The following is an 18,528-nucleotide window of genomic DNA, read 5'->3' as shown; positions in this document are numbered from 1 at the left end:
GGGCCCCTTAAGCAGATCAAGCTACACAACTGTTTCACTATGCAGAGGGCCTAGTCCAGTCCCATGCAGACTCCACAGTTGTTGATCTAAATTTCATGAGTTCCTATTAGTTTGGTTTTGTTAGTTCTGTAGGTTTCCCCATCATAATCTTGATGCCTTTGCTCATAGAATCCCTCTTCTCTCTCTTCGACTGGATTCCTTGAGCTTGGCCTGGTGTTTGGCTGTGGATCTCTGCATCTGCTTCCATCAGTTACTGGAGAAAGGCTCTATGAAGACAGTTAGGTTATTCACTGATCTGATCACTGGGGTAAGCCAGTTCAGGCACCCTCTCCACTATTGCTAGTGATCTAAGCTGGGGTCATCCTTGGGGATTCCTAGGAACTTCCCTAGCACCCAGTTTCTTCCTATCCCCATGATGTCTCCCTCTATCATGGTATCTCTTTCATTGCTTTCCCACTCCATCCCTGTTCCAGCTCAACCATCCCATTCCCTTATGTTCTCATCCCCCATCCCCTACCCTCCATTGCACATCCCTCATCCCCAGTTTACTCATGGAGATCTCATCCATTTCTCCTTCCCATGACTATCCATGTGTCCCTCTTTGGGTCTTCCTTATTAGCTAGCTTCTCTGGAGCTGTGGGTTGTAGTCTGGTTATCCTTTGCTTTACATCTAGTATCCACTTATGAGTGAGTACATACCATTTTTGTCCTTCTGAGTCTGGGTTACCTCACTCAGGGTGATATTTTCTAGTTCCATCCATTTGCCTGCAAATTTCATGATGTCATTGTTTTTTATTGCTGAGTAGTACTCCATTGTTTATATGTACCACATTTTAAAAAATCCATTCTTCAGTTTAGGGGTATCTAGATTGTTTCCAGTTTCTGGCTATTATGAATAATACTGCTATGAACATAGTTGAGCATGTGTCCTTGTGGTATGATGGAGCATTCCTTGGGTTTATGCCCAAGAGTGGTATAGCTGGGTCTTGAGGAAGATTGATTCCCAATTTTCTGAGAAACCACCATACTGATTTCCAAAGTGGCTGTACCAGTTGGCACTCCTACCTAGCAGTGGAGGAATGTTTCCCTTGCTCCACATCCTCTCTAATATAAGCTGTCTTCAGTGTTTTTGATCTTAGCCATTCTGACAGGTGTAAGATGGTATCTCAGAGTTGTTTTGATTTGCATTTCCCTGATGACTAAGGATGTTGAGCAATTCCTTAAATGTCTTTCAATGGCTAAATATTTATAGAAATATGTCCTCTTGGGTTTTGGATTATATTATACTTCAAATTCCCAATTGCTCAGGGCACAGAGGCTCATGTGTACAATCCTAGCACTCAGAAAGCTAAAGCAGGACAATAACCATGAGGTTTGAGTCAAGCTTGGGCTACAGAGTGAGACCTTGTCTCAGTGTAAAACAAAACAACAAACCCTTGCCTTAATCCTTAATTAAAACTGAATTTAGCTAATGACAACGATATTCTCACAGATCTATATTGTAACCACATTTAAAGGATAAATAAGTATTTGTTGCTATGTATTTGTTAGATAAATAGAAATAAGTATCCAAATTCCTCAAAATATAGTTTACTAGGATTTGAAGTGGGAAATTAGGAATCACATGCATACGAATATATCCAAGGGGCAAAGTCAAGGACTTCTTTCTAAATACCTTTAGAAGAAGGAGGAAAACCATGCTGATTTCAGAAAGAATTAAAAATTGAACAAGCTCTAGAGTTTTCATCAGGAAATGATCTCGTTTTAGAATCTCCATTATTTTTTAAGCTACTTTTGGGGACTGTTTTAGAAATAGCCTCGGCTTCTGTGGAATTATCCTCTAAGTCCAGGACTGACTAACGTCTCTTCTGTGAACACTGGGTCCCTCTCACAAAGTCGGCCCATTCAAGATCTTACGTAATTCCGAGGAATATAGGGCAGGACTGCGGTGCAAGAATGAGATGAGAGAGACAGATGTCCTAGGTGGTCCTTCGTGCTTGTCTCCCACAGGGCAGCCTGCTGGACTGCCAGAGTCCGTGCCCAGGACCTCTGAAGACAGCAAGCCAAGGACGCGGAAGTGACTGTCAACAAAATTCCAGAAGTGCTGTGGAAAGGAGGCCTAGAAATCTAGGCATCCAGCCCCTCTCGCTGAAGTTTCTAGGGTAGTAAGCAGGAAGTGGGATGCTCCTTGCTGGTCCAGCATGCAGGATAGAGAAAGCAGGCAACAGGGGAGGCAGGGAAACTCACAGCACAGCTCATAAGCTCCCACCCTGGGGACTGTAGGCAATGTTTAGTGAGGAGAGGCAGGAGCTTTCATGGGCCTCAGCCTGTTTTTAAAGAGCAACTCCTGTGAAATCCTTCTGCAGGCATTTTCAGACCCAGCGCGGCTGTCTTGAGGGGCAGGGGATGTTCCTTTTCTCTTAAGCCTACAACGACTGACAAGGTGTTTTGCACAGAAAATAATCTGTAACTTTGTGAAAAAAAACAAAGAACAAAAACAAAACAAGACTATGCACAAAGGACTCAGGTTTTATTAGTTTACAATTTCCACACTTTTGGCGCCCAGAGGGACCCGAGTCTATTTGCGTTACCTTTCGATGTCATGCATATCGATGTCATGTCATGCAGATATGTCACGCATATCCAGGCATACCATGAAAGACTCATCAGAAGAGGGGAGTCATGAACTTCCAACAGCCATGAGGGAGTATTTCTGTTTTTATCTGCAAATCGATACTATTGTCTGATTCTGCCATAAAATATCCAGTCAAAACTATTCCTACCCTGTTCTTAGATCAGCAGCATCTGTAAGGTTTGATTGAACAGACTGCATCTACCCAGGCACCTGCTCTACCTTGTTCCCACACATGGATCTTTCCCTGCATCCCAAATCTCCAACCCCATGTTCTCTGAAGCAGAGGATTTTCCAGTGTGGCACTATGGACATTTGGGGCACAGAAAGAGGAGCTATGCACTGTCCAGTGTATTGTAAGGTGTTTTGGGACAAGCCTGGCCACTTTCCACCTGATGTCAAGAACTGTTGCTCACAGTCATGATAATCAATTGTGTTTTCAAATGTTGCCCTGCTCGAGATAACTGCATTAGTACGTTCCTTCTGCAGGCCCGGACTGCACCCTTGATCCATGGTCTATCTTTGCATAGACAGTGCTTGATTCTTGCCTGTGCTGTACTTTGAGAAAGTCTGGAACAACCACGCAGACATGGTAGGTTTGTCCAGTAAAGAATTTAACAACTTCCTTTCCTAGTCTGCAGCCACTGTGCTTTTCTGTGATGTGTGGAGTTTCTCTGATTGAGGTTGCTCACACCGAGGACAAGAAGAGCTCCATAGAGATAGAGACTATCAAAGAAAGTGGAGCATCCCTTCTCATGGGTCTCCTTTCTTTTCTGTTAGTGACAAAGTGTTTCTTAAGAAGGCTGAGCTACAGTCCTCAGTCAACGAGAGGGAACTTTGCATCTCGGAATCAAAATGCTGGTCTTCAGGCTGCCTCACTTTTTCCCTGATGGTAAATCAGTTCCCTCCTAGAGGATCCTAGGGATAGATTTAGTATAAGCAAAACAACAGGAACTGCCCCTCCTACATACCCCCAATGTGATAGATTGCAAATGTGTCACACACCAGATAAGGACTGTGTTGCTTTGTCAAAGCAGTGTTGTCTTCAGCCATCCTCAACAAACTGCCATTCCTTTTCTAGCTAACTCCTTCAGTGAGAACATCAAGTTCATAAGCCCATGCAACTAGAGAAGAGGGTGTGTGGGAACAGGAAAAGAGTGGGAGAAGCATTTTGTAATTTATTAAAATAAGAGTAACAGCACCTCTCTTTTTGATACAAAAACAAAAGGCAAAACATAGATACAGATTTAAATCCTTGCCTGCATCTTCTGGACCAGTTCCCAGCAGTAGCAATGCACTGTGGGGAGTCTTTAACTTCAGTGTTTAAACTCAAATCCACAGAGCTGATCTAGGTGAGCAGGTATGCAGACAAGGAAAAAAAAAAACATCTCAGCCGCAGTATCTTTCTCTTCCTCTCTCCTTAATGTCTTCCTTGCATGCTGAATCGGAGCTTCACTGTTCACAGAGAACTTTCTGGGGCCATTCCAGGTGAGTTTAGTGAATAAGCGGTAGGACAGAGAAACACCCACTGCTCCAGCGAAGGGGAAAGGAAATCTTCTTTGTAAGACAGCTCGATCTGTTTGCATAGCTCAGTGCTTCTCCTGGGAAAGGGCTTCTAGCAGGGAGGGTTACAGAGAAGCCGTCAAGGGGTCAGGAAGACTGTGCCCAGAGGGCACCTCATGCAGCTGTTTGATGGTGCCACATCCAAAGAAGGTAGTCTGAACTGAACTGTCACTAGCTCGGGTTCCCCTTGGATCTTACCTTGTGGCTGTTCCGATGTGAGGGGAGATATTAGATTCTTATTGGAGAACTGGAAGCCGTGATATACCTCTGAAATTTGACAGATGTTAACAGATTGAATAGCAGCTGCCTTTAACTTTCTGGAAAAGAAGACCATTTCTTTCACATCAAGTATTCTAAATATTAATGCCATGGAGTCATCCCACACTGCATGGGATTTATAGCCCCTTGGAATAAAAAGCACACATCATCTTGAATCTGTTTCCATACTTTTTATAAGATTCTCCAGGGCATCCATAATGGATGACAGGTTAAGAATCACCTCTTTAGAAGGAATCTGGTTTTTGTCTGTGTCTGGGGTTGGGGGAAAGATTGTGTGTGTGTGTATATGAGTTAATGGTTTGAATTTTTTAAGATGAAGAGTTTAATTTTTGTTTCCCTAGGGGATATTTTTTTTTCTAACATTGGGCCAATTTAGGGTGGAAGATCTCCAGAGACTTAATCCTTTACTGTACTACATCTTGCAGAAAGTTGTTTTGTGGGAATTAAAAGGTATCATCCCACAAAAGATGATGCTGAACTGAGAAAGGACTTCTAGGGGAGAAAATGAGAGAAAGTTAAGTACTCGGGGGTGTGGAGTCAAACTGTACGTCTCTTCAAATACATCTGGGGCAGTTGATTGCCTTCCGGTTTGGTGTTATGGTTACTGCTCAACTTGTGCTTCCTGGGAGAGGAATGTGCATGGAAAATGATGCCCAGGAGCAAGGCCTGAAGAGCCGAAGTGTCTTAGTTGCTCAGGGACCTTTCCCTGCTGGCCCTAATATATTGTCCTCATATTTTTTGCTCCTCTTCCTTGATTTATTTTTCATTTCCTAACATACCACTATCTTCCTCATTCTATATTTCACTTATTCCCGTGCAACCTAGTGGAGTTTTGCCTTCGCTAGAACATAGGTTCTGTGAAAACAGTAACGTTTTTCTTTTTTGTCTTGTGATCAAGCTATACCGTACACAGAATAATGTCCAGCCTATTGCAAACACTCTGTAAACAGTCTTTGAATGTGACAGCTGAACTGCATGGACAACTTAATGGGGTTTATAATCACCTGGGAGACACACCTGTGGACATGTCTATGAAGGTGTTTCTGGGGAGACTTAACTGAAAAGGGGAGCCCCTTGAATGTTGGTATTGCTGACATAGGGACATGGATCCCAGTCTAAGAAAGAAACAAAGACAGAAACCAGGTGAACATCAGCGTTCACCTCCCCCTCTGCTCTTGGGCCACAGTAGCAACATAAGCAGCCGCTTCACCTCGTGCCACCCTTCCGGCTGTGCCATGATGGACTCTGTTCTCACACCAAAATGTGAACCAAAATGAACTCTTCTTCTGTCAAGTACTTTGTTACAGCAATGACGTAAGTAGCTAATACACTGAGCAACAGCAAGAGATTCAGGCATAATATTTTCTTTTAATAGTGCCATGTGACCTCCCGCCCTAGTTCCACTTTTGTTAGAATATTGTATTTATTATAGTTGCTCTAATAAAATACTCCGATTCAAAGGAAGTTAAAGGAGGAAGGTGTTTATTTGTCTCAGAATTCCAGCTTACAGTTCATGACTGTAGGGAAGTCACAGTGGCGGGATTTTGAAGGAGCATGTCACAGCACATCCATAGTAAAGAGCCAAGAGAAACAAAGGTGTCCATGTTGACTTTCTGGTATGCTCAGACAGCTTTCTTCACTCTTCAGCAGTTCAGGGTTCAGCTCATTAAATGGTGTTGTCCACATCTAGAGTGGGTCTTCCTACCTCAATTACCAACCAAACAATCCTGCCCATCCCCCTCAAAGACCACACAGGTCAACCTGACCGAGATAATTCCTCACTAAGACTCCCTTCTCCAGGGACACTGGTTGTGTCAAGTTAACAGTTAAAACGAACCAGCACAGCTGCCAATCCTATGATGCATTTCTCACACAAACTAGTCAGGCAGGCTGGCACAAGGGGTCCTAAAGCCTTTGGCCTTGCATCTATCAAAGCACTTGGCACCACCATGCCAAGTGCTTTATATCTGATGTTCTTTATATCAGATGTTCTTCCCATGCTAAGATTTTGGAAGAATGACTATGTGTTTAATGTGAATGATGAGACAGGGCATATGGCAAAAGTTTAATGAAATCACAATGTACTCTAAGGGCAAGTACTGAGGGACATATGTGGACATCCAACCTCAGGATAAGAAATTTCTCCACAAAAATGAGCACATCCCCATTTGAAGTGCTCAGAGGAATCCCCTGGAGGGTGGCTATGCAGGATGGAGAAGAAGCAATGGTCTCTGAAGAAACCTCTCAGAGAAGAATTAGGTAAGATAAGAGCCTTGGATCAGGCTCAGAGGGAAGTGCTGACAAGGGGCAGAATGAGACTATAAAGTGGGACAGGAGCCAGGGAGAGGTGGCATTGAAAACATTCAGTGGATCTAAACCACTGTGAACTCAATTTCTGAATTAAGGCAAGCAACTTAGGGGAAGAACCTTAAGAAAAATGGGCATGATGCTGGATTGACTCTACAACAGCTGTGGGTTCCCATAGTGTGTCAACATTTCACACGGGAGCTCGTATACTTCATCCTTCTCGTTGACAAAGCTATCATTCCCCCGCCCAACTGTATGATGTCTAGAATTCTCTGCTTTGGCGTGATCAAAGAGACAGGGGACCTAGGAAGGTTAATTTTTCAGGTTCCAATCTTATCCTTTTCAGACCTCGAGACTGGATAGAACAAGAACACAAGCCAGGGCACTCTTAACCACCTTCTCTCCAGCCTTTCAGTCTTCCAAAACTGATTTATTTTAGCCAAAATTTCATGGTGATTTTGTTGTAGATCAACCCACGATCAGCATATCCACTCTCCCCTACTCTTCTTATCGTCATTATTTATATCTTTACAAATGTCATTTCCTTTAGAAATATGAAACTGTCCATCACTTTCGTCTATAAAATTGTCATCTGTACTCTAAAAAACTAACACTTCTTATTCCACAGTCTTAGAAAGAAAATGTCCACCTACCAAGAGCTGATAGAGTATTAAAAATAAAAAGCTAAGCACGTCAATCAAGAAGTTTCTGGCCCAATACAGGTTTGTGTATTTTTTCTCCCTTCCATTACCTTCTTTTAAGCTCTCTCTTTTTCATTAAATGGCAATGCCAAGAAACGTCAGGGGCATGCTGTGCCTGTCACTGTGGCTGATAGATCAGATGAAAGCCAGTATTAATCATCTTGCCTGATTTTGGAGTCTATTAATTTTCCAAGAACAGTGGCTCAATGATAGAAGCCCTTTATTCTGCGATCTCATGCAATGTCACTTTCCTTTCCTCTTGTTACAGTAAACCTTGGAAAATGTTAGTTACATAAAACCATTTTAAAGCAACCCCCTACTTTTCCACCGGCCAATTAGATGAAAATACCATTTACAAAAACTGTGCTTGGCTTCTCTTTCCCTTAGGAATCTTTCAGATGCAGCTCATGCTCTTAAGTCTAGGCCCGACAATTAGCAACATCCTTGAGTTAATTTCCTCCTCATTAGAAACAGTTTTTATCGAGAATGGACTATGATCCATTCTCAAGACTCAGGATGACTGTTTTTGGAAAGAAGTTTTGTTTTGTTGGTGTTGTTTATTTCATTTGCTCGTTTTCCAAAGTTCTCCCAAATTCTGATGCTATGAATTTGCTCCATGCTCATGAGAGCAACCCTCACTAAACTCATTGGGTCATACCAAGAAAAGACTTGAAAGCATAAGGCAGACTACTGGAGAAAAAGGGTTCAGTAGGAGTGGGAGAAGAATTGGACAAGATAATGGAGGATGAATATGATCAAAATGCATTTATACCTGTATGATATCATCTAAGAATAAATAAAATAGTGAAAGTGAGAAAATTACTTTGAAAATGCAATCTCCATGGTAGACCCTCAATAAATATTATTCAATGAATCACTGAAGCCGAGGATAAGGCAAAGTCTATGTCTTGGCCCTGATCTAGAGAGGGAATAGAGCAGTGCAAACCCTAGGAATGTAGCCAGTGGGGATCCACTATCTGTTGACTTAAGCCCCTGCACAAATGGGTCCACCCTGGGTCCATGTAAAGCCTCATTTCTGGGTTTTGTCAGTATTCTCTAGTAATGGAATTTATAACCTTGGCTTGACTTCAGATAAATATCATTAAGTTAAACTTTGAACTGTGGAGAGTTAGAAAAACATGAGTTGAATATTTGTTCATCATAAGATGAATACAGGGCTTCGAGAGATGGCTTAGTGGTTAAGACCACTTGCTGATCTTCCAGATGTCCCAGGTTCTATTCTCAGCAACCACATTGCAGCTCACAATGGTCTGAACTCTAGTCTCAGAGGATCCAACACCTTCTTCTGGTATCCTTGGGAACTGCACACACACGGTGCACAGACTTCTATGCAGAAAAATGGCCATACACATAAGATTTTGAAACAACAACAACAACAAAACAGAACTAAATAAGAACTTGAAAAAGGCATCAGTGCTTTTCAAGTGGGATTTAAAATTCTCTGTACATATAATGCTATATAACGTAAAGTTTTTGAAAGTAAGGCAATTCCTTTCACGTTTATCTAATGCAACAAAAAGTTGCTTTGACTATACTGCAAGTTCATTGTTTTGTCAAAGTGACCAAGTGGTGGAACGCCAAAGATAATTTTACAATGTACCAGCTTCTCCCTTCCATCTCCCTCGGCTTCTTCCTTTAATGTTATGTTTAAAGCTGGGTTCTATTTTCAGTCTGTGGGAGTGGGGGAAAGTGTAAAAGACACTTGTAACATCTGTAGCAATGGACAGAAGAATGAATAATAATAGGAAGCGTCAACATACCATCTGGTATAAACACAGATGTGTGTTTTCTTTAAATACAAGAACCTAGCACTCTAAAAAGGGAAGGCCTATAAGACAGAAAATCAAGAACCCATTCTTGAGTGGCTCTCCACTAACAAGAAGCAACCTTCCCTATTTGTTGGTAATTTATTTATGGAACTGGAGTGGTAGGTACTGCTCATTTGTTGTGCACACTATGAATGCCACAGTCACAGTGCTCATCGGTATCAAAGATGATACTGGGTGGTTTCTTTAATATCAGTTTTACCTGTTCATAACCAGGCACAGCAGACAAGACTCAAGACATTCTATGCTTCATCCAACATCTTGTCATGGAATATGTAAGCTTCAAAGAAAAAAGCCCAAGAATAAATGGGAGACATTAGATATATTTTATTAAGTGTATAATATTTAAATTTGGTATTTAAATTTGTTCATGTATTTCTTATGTATATAGTGCATGCACTTGAGCACAAGGCATGATGAGCATGTGGAGAGCAGAGGACAACTGGCAGGAGTGCACTCTTTCCTTCTACTGTATAGTTTCACGAGATCAAGCTTGCGTCAGAAGGCTTGGTGACAAGTGCTTTTATGTGCTGAGTCAGCCCCTTAAGCATATAATTTTAATCCTTAACTATAGAATAATCTCTTACAGGAATATTGATATCTGCAAAAAAGTAACAAATAATTCAGAGGGAAAGTTGTCTTTCAAAAAATGGTTTCTACAGTTAGTCCTAATAATGAATGTACCAAGCCTTCTCCTATGGAGAATTGAATTCTTATTTTTAATAAGCATCTCACATTTCTTAGATTCTGAGAAACCTAAGTATGTCTTCACAGAACAAAACGCTGTGGTGGTTCACCTTCTACAATGTGAGTAATTCCTATCAATTTAAGTACTCCAGACATAACTGTGTAGATATTATTGTAAATGTCAGTATGTTGAGATCATTCCAAGGACAATCTAGAGGACATTCACCAGCCTCTCTCACTTGGACACAGGATGATGGAATGTCTCGTGAAAACAATAAGGAAGAATTATGAAATGCCTCTGCTGGGAATGTGCATGAGAAGCACACACCAAAGACAAGGAAAGGCCTCTCCTCTACAGGTGGAGCATCCTTGATGAATATGTATCCTTTCCTAATCACCTCAAAAAGCTTACTTTATTATACAATCATAGAATAAACTTAATGTTACTGTCAAAGTCTCCTTAATTTCTGCCTCATGTCTATGAAAAACTCACTAATAAAACTGAAAAGCATACCTTGGAATATCTCCTACATATTAGCTTTAGCTAAGAGCCCTTATCCCATAAGTTATTTGCCTCGGATACACACTCCCATAGCAGAGAATTGGCATCACTGCAGCTTCATGCTCTGTTCATCACCTACAGGAACATTTCCTGCTCACTTAGGTGCACACAAAATGTCCGGAGAGAGTTCTCACTGAAGTTGGAAACACCTCATAATGGGGAGAATGGAGCACTCAGTCTCTAACCTATTGGCCTGCTGCCTTTGGTTGGTTCTTTGTTCTAATTATTTGACTCTTCTGGGTTGTTCCTCATTCAGAAGAAGCCCACTAAGTATGTGCACATTTGAAATGTGCAGAACTGACCTCAGAGGCTGACCTTATGAAGGTTCTTGGGTGGTTTTGTTTTGCTCACAGTACTTAAAAAAAGATAAGAAAATAACCAACCAAACAAACAAACGAAACTAACGTGACTAGATTCCATACATAAAATCAATTTTCCTGTTTCAGCGAAGATTTATTTTTTTATTGTTTCAAGAACTTTTGAAAAATGAGCCCAGGGAGAAAGTGCTGACAATTTCAACTTCATTGGTCCAAAATATTGTTTTCTCAATTTCGAAACCTTGCTGAGTTTATCTAGGAAATAGAGGATTCAAGCAGTTGTTACAGAATAATTACAGATTTGCCCTTCTAGGCTAGATAATTGCCTATGCAATACCCTTTGTGAGCAGACGCTCTTCTATGCAATAACAGCGAAATAAGCCATGCACATTTTGGAAATCACAGCATGAGATTGGCCGGTGTCTGCAGAACTCCTTACGACAATATTCTGTCAGACTGGAAATCACACAATGTGCAGGAACAACGGGATTCTTACACTATTTATTGCTGAAGAGGGTTGCTCCAAGTTGAGTAGGCAGGACAAAGACTTGAAAGATGGGACAGCTTCTACATGGATATATTTATGGCTAAGCTATAAATATTTGGGAAGCCACATGGAGAACTCTCAACCTTAGGGATGGCTACAAGAAAGGGGTTATTTTAAACAAAGATTGCCACCTGCTTGCAAACTGCAAAGATGGGCAACAAAGTATAAATCTGTGAAAGGAATGATTGCTGCCTGGCCTTGAGAAACTCTCGCAGTGGGACAGAACAAAGGTTGTTCTCGTACTGGTCTCTGCAGCTAGCTGCAGACTCTTCTGTTTACTGTTGCTCCCAAATCCCAGTAAGAAATATAGTTTACATTATAGTCAATACATACATATATAGATAAAACTTTGTATGAACTGAAATAGAGGTTTAATAGATTGATACTTGTTTCTTATAGAGAGCATATGCCTTGTGCATACTCTGTTTCCCCTGCTATGAAAACTCATAAAAATACAGGCAACTAGGTCTATAATAAAATCTGTAAATTATAGATAAAATTGAAGAAATATTAACCTATAGAGGTGGATCTATGGATATCATATATCTAATGATACTATCTATTTAAATCGGTGTTAATCGTGACTCGCCAATGAGCTGTGATCACAGTTTGCACAATCATAAGAAGCTATGACAATACTTCCAACAAGATGAGAACATTCTCAAGAAGCATTGGTGTCTCTCACTGTCGTCAGGGGCATCTGGTACTCTGCCCACATTTGCTCAACACCAATGCCCACAGTTTGCACTGAGTTAATTCACACTTATTACTCTGAGTGTTCTGACAACTTTCTCTTTGGTTCATTTAAATTCTCAGCTTGAATGACAACTAGAACACCAGGGGTTGTGCCTTCTTGACTCCTGTATCTCCCTGCATAACTCTTCCCAAGCTCTAGCAGAGTGTGTCTTTTCCACTGGACTACTGATAAGAGCTATTGACTTTTGTGAAGCATGATCCTAATTAGTCTTATCAATAAAATCCAGGAGTCAGATATCAGGGTAAAAGCTGAAAGATTAGAAAAACAGAGCAGTAGCTCCCAGGGAGTTATTATGGCTCTCAATCCTCGAACCAAAATGGGGGGAGGGAGCAAGATATTGTCTCCACCCGCCTTTTATTCCTGTCTCCACCTCCCCAGTGCTAGGATTAAAGGTGTGAACCTCCCAGGTGCTGGGATTAAAGGCATGTACCACCACCACCTTTTTCTGTTTCTCTTTTAGACTGGTTCAATCCTGTGTAGCCCAGGATGGCCTTGAACTCCTGACCTTCCTGCTTCCTTCTCCCAAGTGCTGGGATTAAAGGTGTGAGCCACCACTGCCTGGTCTCAATAGTTTACCAGTAGCTAGCTCTACCCTCTGATCTCCAGGAAAGCTTTATTTGTCAGAACACAAAATATCATACAACACTTTTAATCTACTTTCATGATAGTATAGAAACTGTATACTTTGATTAACCATATAGAATTGTAAATGCAAACTTTTTGGGCCCAGGTTGAAGAATTTTGGTCTATAAAACTGTGTGGAGGCTGACAAGATGGCTCAGCAGTTAAAAGCACTTGCCACACACACACACACACACACACACACGCACACACACACACACACACACACACACACACACAAGCCTGGTGACCTGAGTCCAATCCCTAGCACCTACCTAATAAATAATAAAATTTGTTTGAACTAAGGATTGAAAAACATGTAATTCTTCTATGATATTCTCTACCATTTAGCTCTACACTAGTGCCTCAACTATCTGATGGGTAGTCGCTAGGTATTTTTTTTATGACACAGTGTATGCCTCTCCTTTTACAAGGTAGGGTAAGAGACAGGTAACAAGGTTTTCTTAGAATTGTGATTTAGTTGAATTGTCTCATTTTTATTAGGTTGATACAGATTTTTTTGTATGTTTACTTTGTTCTCCTCAATATCATTCTATAACCTAAAGTATGATATTCTTTAAAACATTATTATTGATTTTGTTTTGTTTACTTTGGGGCAAGATCTCATTGTATAGATCAGGCAGGCCACAGACTTATAGTCCTGTCTTACTCTCCTATGTGCTGGAATTTTATGTGTGGGCTATTACAGCTAGCTTTAAATATTACTATTAAAACAAACCAATGAAATTATGATTTTGAAAAAACAAATCAAAATCTGGATTTCAAAAACCTAAATTGTACTCAATAGTATCCCCTGTATTCCTCACCCACGGTAACCTTCAGTCTTCAAGTTCATAGAATTAGATTAATCCTGGGTTCACCACTACCCCACTCAAAACTTATCCATTCATCTATCCATACTACCTATGATAACAAACTGTTTTATAGTTAGTATTGCACTTGATATAATGCAATGTTCTGAAGCTATTATAATTAACAATATTAACTAATAGGGGCAATGGTCTGGAATGTTTTTAAACTGACCAGTGGAAAAGAACAGAGGCTCTATAATGGATTGGTGTAACTGTGAGTTTGCATCTGGAGGTAATATGGAAGATCACTGGCAAAAAGAGAAACTATTAAATAAGCTGAGTCAGGAAGAATATATATGGATTACCAGCATCAACTATAGCTGGATTGAGAACTTAAAAGTCAAAAGGTAAACTTGAAAACTTCAAAAAAGAAAATATAGGTGAATCTCTTTAAGTTTTTACAGTAAAATATAAAGTGCTAACTTTGAGAAGATTGACAGATTTGACTACTCTAAAATTAAGAACTTGGGTTCATCAAGTCATTTCATGAGCAAACAAAGCAAAGCTAAACCGAAGACATGACTTGGGGGAAAATTTTGGCAATAGACATCATTGACATGGATCCATATAAAAATGTGAAGAATTCTCATAAGTTAGAAATGATGAATGCTCCCCTTTCTCCTGTTTCACATATGTGCCCCTGCTCTCTCATTTCACATTGGCTCTTGACTCCCTCATTCAACCAACAAGAAGCAAGAATTTACCTGAATAAGCTCCTCATTTCTGCCAGAGCGGGTACGTCTGCTCCTATCAGCTTGGCCAGCAACATCCCAGAATTCCTCCTAGAGCCCAAGGCTCCTAAGAACCTTCCTGAGGAAGCCATCTCACCAGTGCTCATTCCCTCAAAATTCAGAAAGAGTCAGTTAGAACCTGGTTGCTATCTTTACAAACTATTCTTGAGTTCTGGTTTCCCAGCTATCCCACCTACCCTATTACACGCCAACTTGCCTTCCATGTAAGAACTCTATGGCATTTTGTTTCCATGACCTTTGTTCTTCTTGGCTTTTCCATCCCTTAGCTAAACACCAAGGTTAGGGTTGTGATATTATCTAGTGAGTGGAAGTCTATTTCATGGACTGACTGCAAAATAAAGAATTGGCTCACTTTAGTAATAACCTTCCAAAAACAGGACAAAGCATGGCAGACTTCTCCATAGAAGTAAAAATAAAGAAAGGAGGGCAGCTCGAATAAATAAGTGCCTACCAGAGATCTTAGACAATTTATGCAGACATATGGAAAAGACATAAAAATATCAATTTACAAAGAAATTGTGAAGGAGGAAGAAAGCTATGTAAACAAGCCAAATGAAGGGAAAGTTACATATTAGAGTGAAGAAACAATAAGCAGCAGGTTTCCAAAAACATTTCAAACGGCCACAAAATGAACAAAATGATGGCACAGAATGAAGGTAAATGACTGGACTAATTAGGATTATGAGCAAGGGATTGCTTAGGAGAGAAAAACCCAGATGTGTTTATGCCTCTTACTTGAGAAATAGCAGGTGGAGGAATACCTCTATCAGGCAACAATTTTCCCGGGACAACAGATGTAGGCAGTTGGGGAAAAAAAAAGTTACCTGCAAAGAAATTAGAGAAGACAGCAGTTCCAGATCAGCTATGCTCATGACGGTTATGAGAAAGGAACTGAGTGATGGAGCACTGACTTAGACATTTTAAGATGCTGCCAGGGTCACAAGAATTTCAGACTGTTCAGAATTTAGCAAAGGTAGGAAAGTTTCTATTCACTAAAGGTTATAAAAGTTGAGCAGCAATTTAAGTTTGGGTATTTAAGGTCCTCCAACTTCTCTGTTTACTCAAAAACACTTCATTGAAGGTGATTATTTGTAAATTATAACTTCACTCAAGCATCACTCTCTTACAGAAGAATACAGTCTAATGAGGGGTCACTTGCTTTTTAAATTGAGGCTGTTAAGTTACTCATGCACCCAACGATCCTAATTATAAATCCAAGGTTGTGGACAAGGTACTTTTATAACATGAATTCTAATGTCAATATTTCAGCACAATTACCTTACATTTGCTTCTCAGGTGCCTATGATCAGACTTTTTTGTGTGCAAACATACATGACAACTGTTATTGGGAAGTAATTCCATGTTGAGTGCTACATGAAGCCTGGCTGCACTAGCTAGAATTCGATCAAAGCAGAAAGGAGTTTCCAAATACATCCTGCATCCTGTATGTATATGCAGTGATGTGGACACATCAGTAACTCATTGTGCCACTGTGCAAGGCCTGATGGAGAGGTCCACGCAAGTGAGAAGTGTGGAAGCTTTGCACTCTGAAGATCTGGTTCTGAGTTCCAGCTTTGTCATGTACTTGCTGAGTGATGTCAGGGAAATCAGATTCTCTTCCACATGCCTGGTTAAGTGGGGTCAGAGTTGAGTGTGAGGGTGGGGTGTTTCTTTATACTCTGTGTATGAGAATTCAGTTGGATCAAGGAAATACTTCAAAATCACAAACAACTAAAATGAGGATAATCAAAGAAAAGGAAAACTGCCAGTGTTGATGATGCTGTAAGGAGATATTTGATATGTTTGAAGTAGATTGAGGTTTGATGACTGTGGTTGAGGGGAAGGTGAGAAGCTGCAGGCAACAAATTGGGGGCGGCCTTTCCCAAGAAGTGTGCTGTGTACATGCAATCTAAAGTAGAAAAAGAGGTTCCCTTTTGTTGTTATTGTTTTGTTTTGCTTTATTGAGTTAGTCTCACTGCGTAGCCTGAGCTAACCTGGAACTCACCCCCCTCTTACTTACTCTGCCTCATGCTGAGATTACAGGTATATGCTATCATACCTGGCTCGACTAGGCTTTTAAACAGCAGACTGTATCTTGTGTGATTTTCACATGCCACGGCCTACTCTAAGTCACTTCCGAGCATAGTGTTGAGGACAAGGAAGTGCTTGAAATACTACTTATGTAGCAGTGACAAAGGAACAAACAAGACAATGGCTTTAGGGAAACTGAAGAGAAGAGACAGTTTTCTGTGTTTCAGTTGGTTTTGATTTGGATATACTGATTTTTAAGATTGCCTTGAAATGAGTAGAGTGGCCATAGAGAAGTGGTCATTCTCTTAAATGATGGAGGCAGGCTAGAGGCCACAAAGCTAAGAACGCAGAGGAATATCCTGTAAGAAGCAAGAGAAATGGACATTAAGAATACATGGAGGTGGATGTCTTGGATAGGAAAAGAAAAATTCTGAGGTGTGCTTTGTGGTGAGGAAGAACGATGCTCCATCACATTCCACACTCCAGGAATTCGAGAGTTAAGCCTTGCCTGCTGCCTAAGAGGGGGAGTTTGTGACTTGGATTTAGCTGACTGCTAAATTAATGCGGGGGTAAGAAATAGATAGTTGCAAAGGACCTGGCTAGGGATATCAGGATGTCAGCAGCAATGAAAAGGGAAGACAGGATGTGACCTACAGGTTAAGGAGAAGAGAGAGGGAGCTCTGAGTACGGTGTTCAGTTGTTCCTTCGTTCTGCGTGCAAGACAAAAATGATGTGCCGATTCCCTCCCCCACCCAGCTCTCACCTCAAGTGACCCAACGTGATGCTGCACTGTTTAATTTCTTTAAATGGAAGAAGTTAAGTGGGGATCTGGGCAGATAACTTTTAAAAATTGCTTGCAAGAAAAAAGTTTTGAAATAAAGTTGAGGAAACAAACATGGTGAATTTGGAATCACTGAACACACACACACACACACACACACACACACACACACACAAAAAAAAAAAAAAAAAAAAAAGATTGAATTTCTCCAGAGACAGTATGGCTGTCTTGAGAATTACAAGTTCTCCATAGCAGTGAAGCTAATTCAGGTTTGGGCTGCAACAATTACTAGTGATTAAAGCCAGTGGATTCTTATTTCAGGATTCTTAGAGAGTTTAAGTGGCATTCTACTGCTAGCCAAGGCAGGCTGTGACTTGTCCAACTGTGTTTGATATTTATTACTTTTATTAAATAACGCCCCCTCCCCCGTGTGTGTGTGTGTGTGTGTGTGTGTGTGTGTGTGTGTGTGTGTGTGTGATGTGTAAGCCATGGGCTGATATTAGGTGTCATCTTCTATTGCTCTCTTATATTTACTTTATCTATCTATGTATCTATCTAGTTATCTATCTATCTATCTATTGGCAGGCATCTTACTGGTCCTGGAGCTTGTCCTTTTGGCTAGGCTGGCTGGCCAGCAACTCCCTGGACCTGCCCGACTCTACCACTCCCAGTGCTGGGCTTACAAATGCATGCCGCTCCTGGCTATTTTTTATGTGGGTACCGAATGTCTGACCCCAGCATTCTTACTTGCACAGCAAAACCTTACCTATTGAGCCATATTCCAAATCCTCCAGTCAATTGCTTTTAAGGGGATTTTACTAGTTTTACAACCAATGTTAAGATGCAAATACAAATCACTTCCACTGATAAGATTAGTGATGCTCAGTTCATTAATGTACTTATCATTCCACCATTGCTGGAAACTTAGTGTACTTGCAATGCTTTCCATTCAAACCAGGGTACAATGGGTAGCTTGGTACATTCTGCTTTGCTTAAGTAGTCTAGTGTGTTTCTAAGATAATGTCGAATGGCTGTGTTGAAGGGCATATACACCAATAGAGTAACATCCTGAGAGACTGTCTCAATTTACAGTCCCATCAATAGTGCATGCGTGTATGCTCCATTGTTTAATTTTCTCGTATAGCATAACCATATCCTTAGAATGTTGAGAAGAACTTTTTGCCTTACATTTTCAATTCAGGAAAATTTAACATATGTGAAAGAAATCTCAGATGGTACACACCAGACAATACAATATGCCACTGCATCTAA

The 18,528-nt window shown here is 40.7% G+C and overlaps 1 long non-coding RNA gene across 2 annotated transcripts; it reads left to right on the top strand.

The window, feature by feature from the left end:
• The first annotated feature begins 258 nt into the window (after nucleotides 1–258).
• LOC128101944 (uncharacterized) lies at nucleotides 259–17,423 on the top strand. 2 transcript variants are annotated; one of them, XR_008215250.1, is made up of 4 exons: nucleotides 261–4,120; nucleotides 7,410–7,503; nucleotides 10,074–10,136; nucleotides 10,266–17,423. It is a non-coding gene; the product is annotated as an uncharacterized LOC128101944 (long non-coding RNA). The 2 variants fall into 2 exon arrangements; XR_008215249.1 differs by having other exon boundaries at nucleotides 259–7,503.
• The last annotated feature ends 1,105 nt before the right edge of the window (nucleotides 17,424–18,528 follow it).

Source organism: Peromyscus californicus, unplaced genomic scaffold, assembly GCF_007827085.1.
Source record: "Peromyscus californicus insignis strain IS unplaced genomic scaffold, ASM782708v3 Scaffold_7__1_contigs__length_154581171, whole genome shotgun sequence".
In the NCBI taxonomy this organism is placed as follows: domain Eukaryota; kingdom Metazoa; phylum Chordata; class Mammalia; order Rodentia; family Cricetidae; genus Peromyscus; species Peromyscus californicus.
The sequence above is the reverse complement of the archived record's forward strand: the minus strand, read 5'-3'. Positions and strand labels throughout refer to the sequence as shown.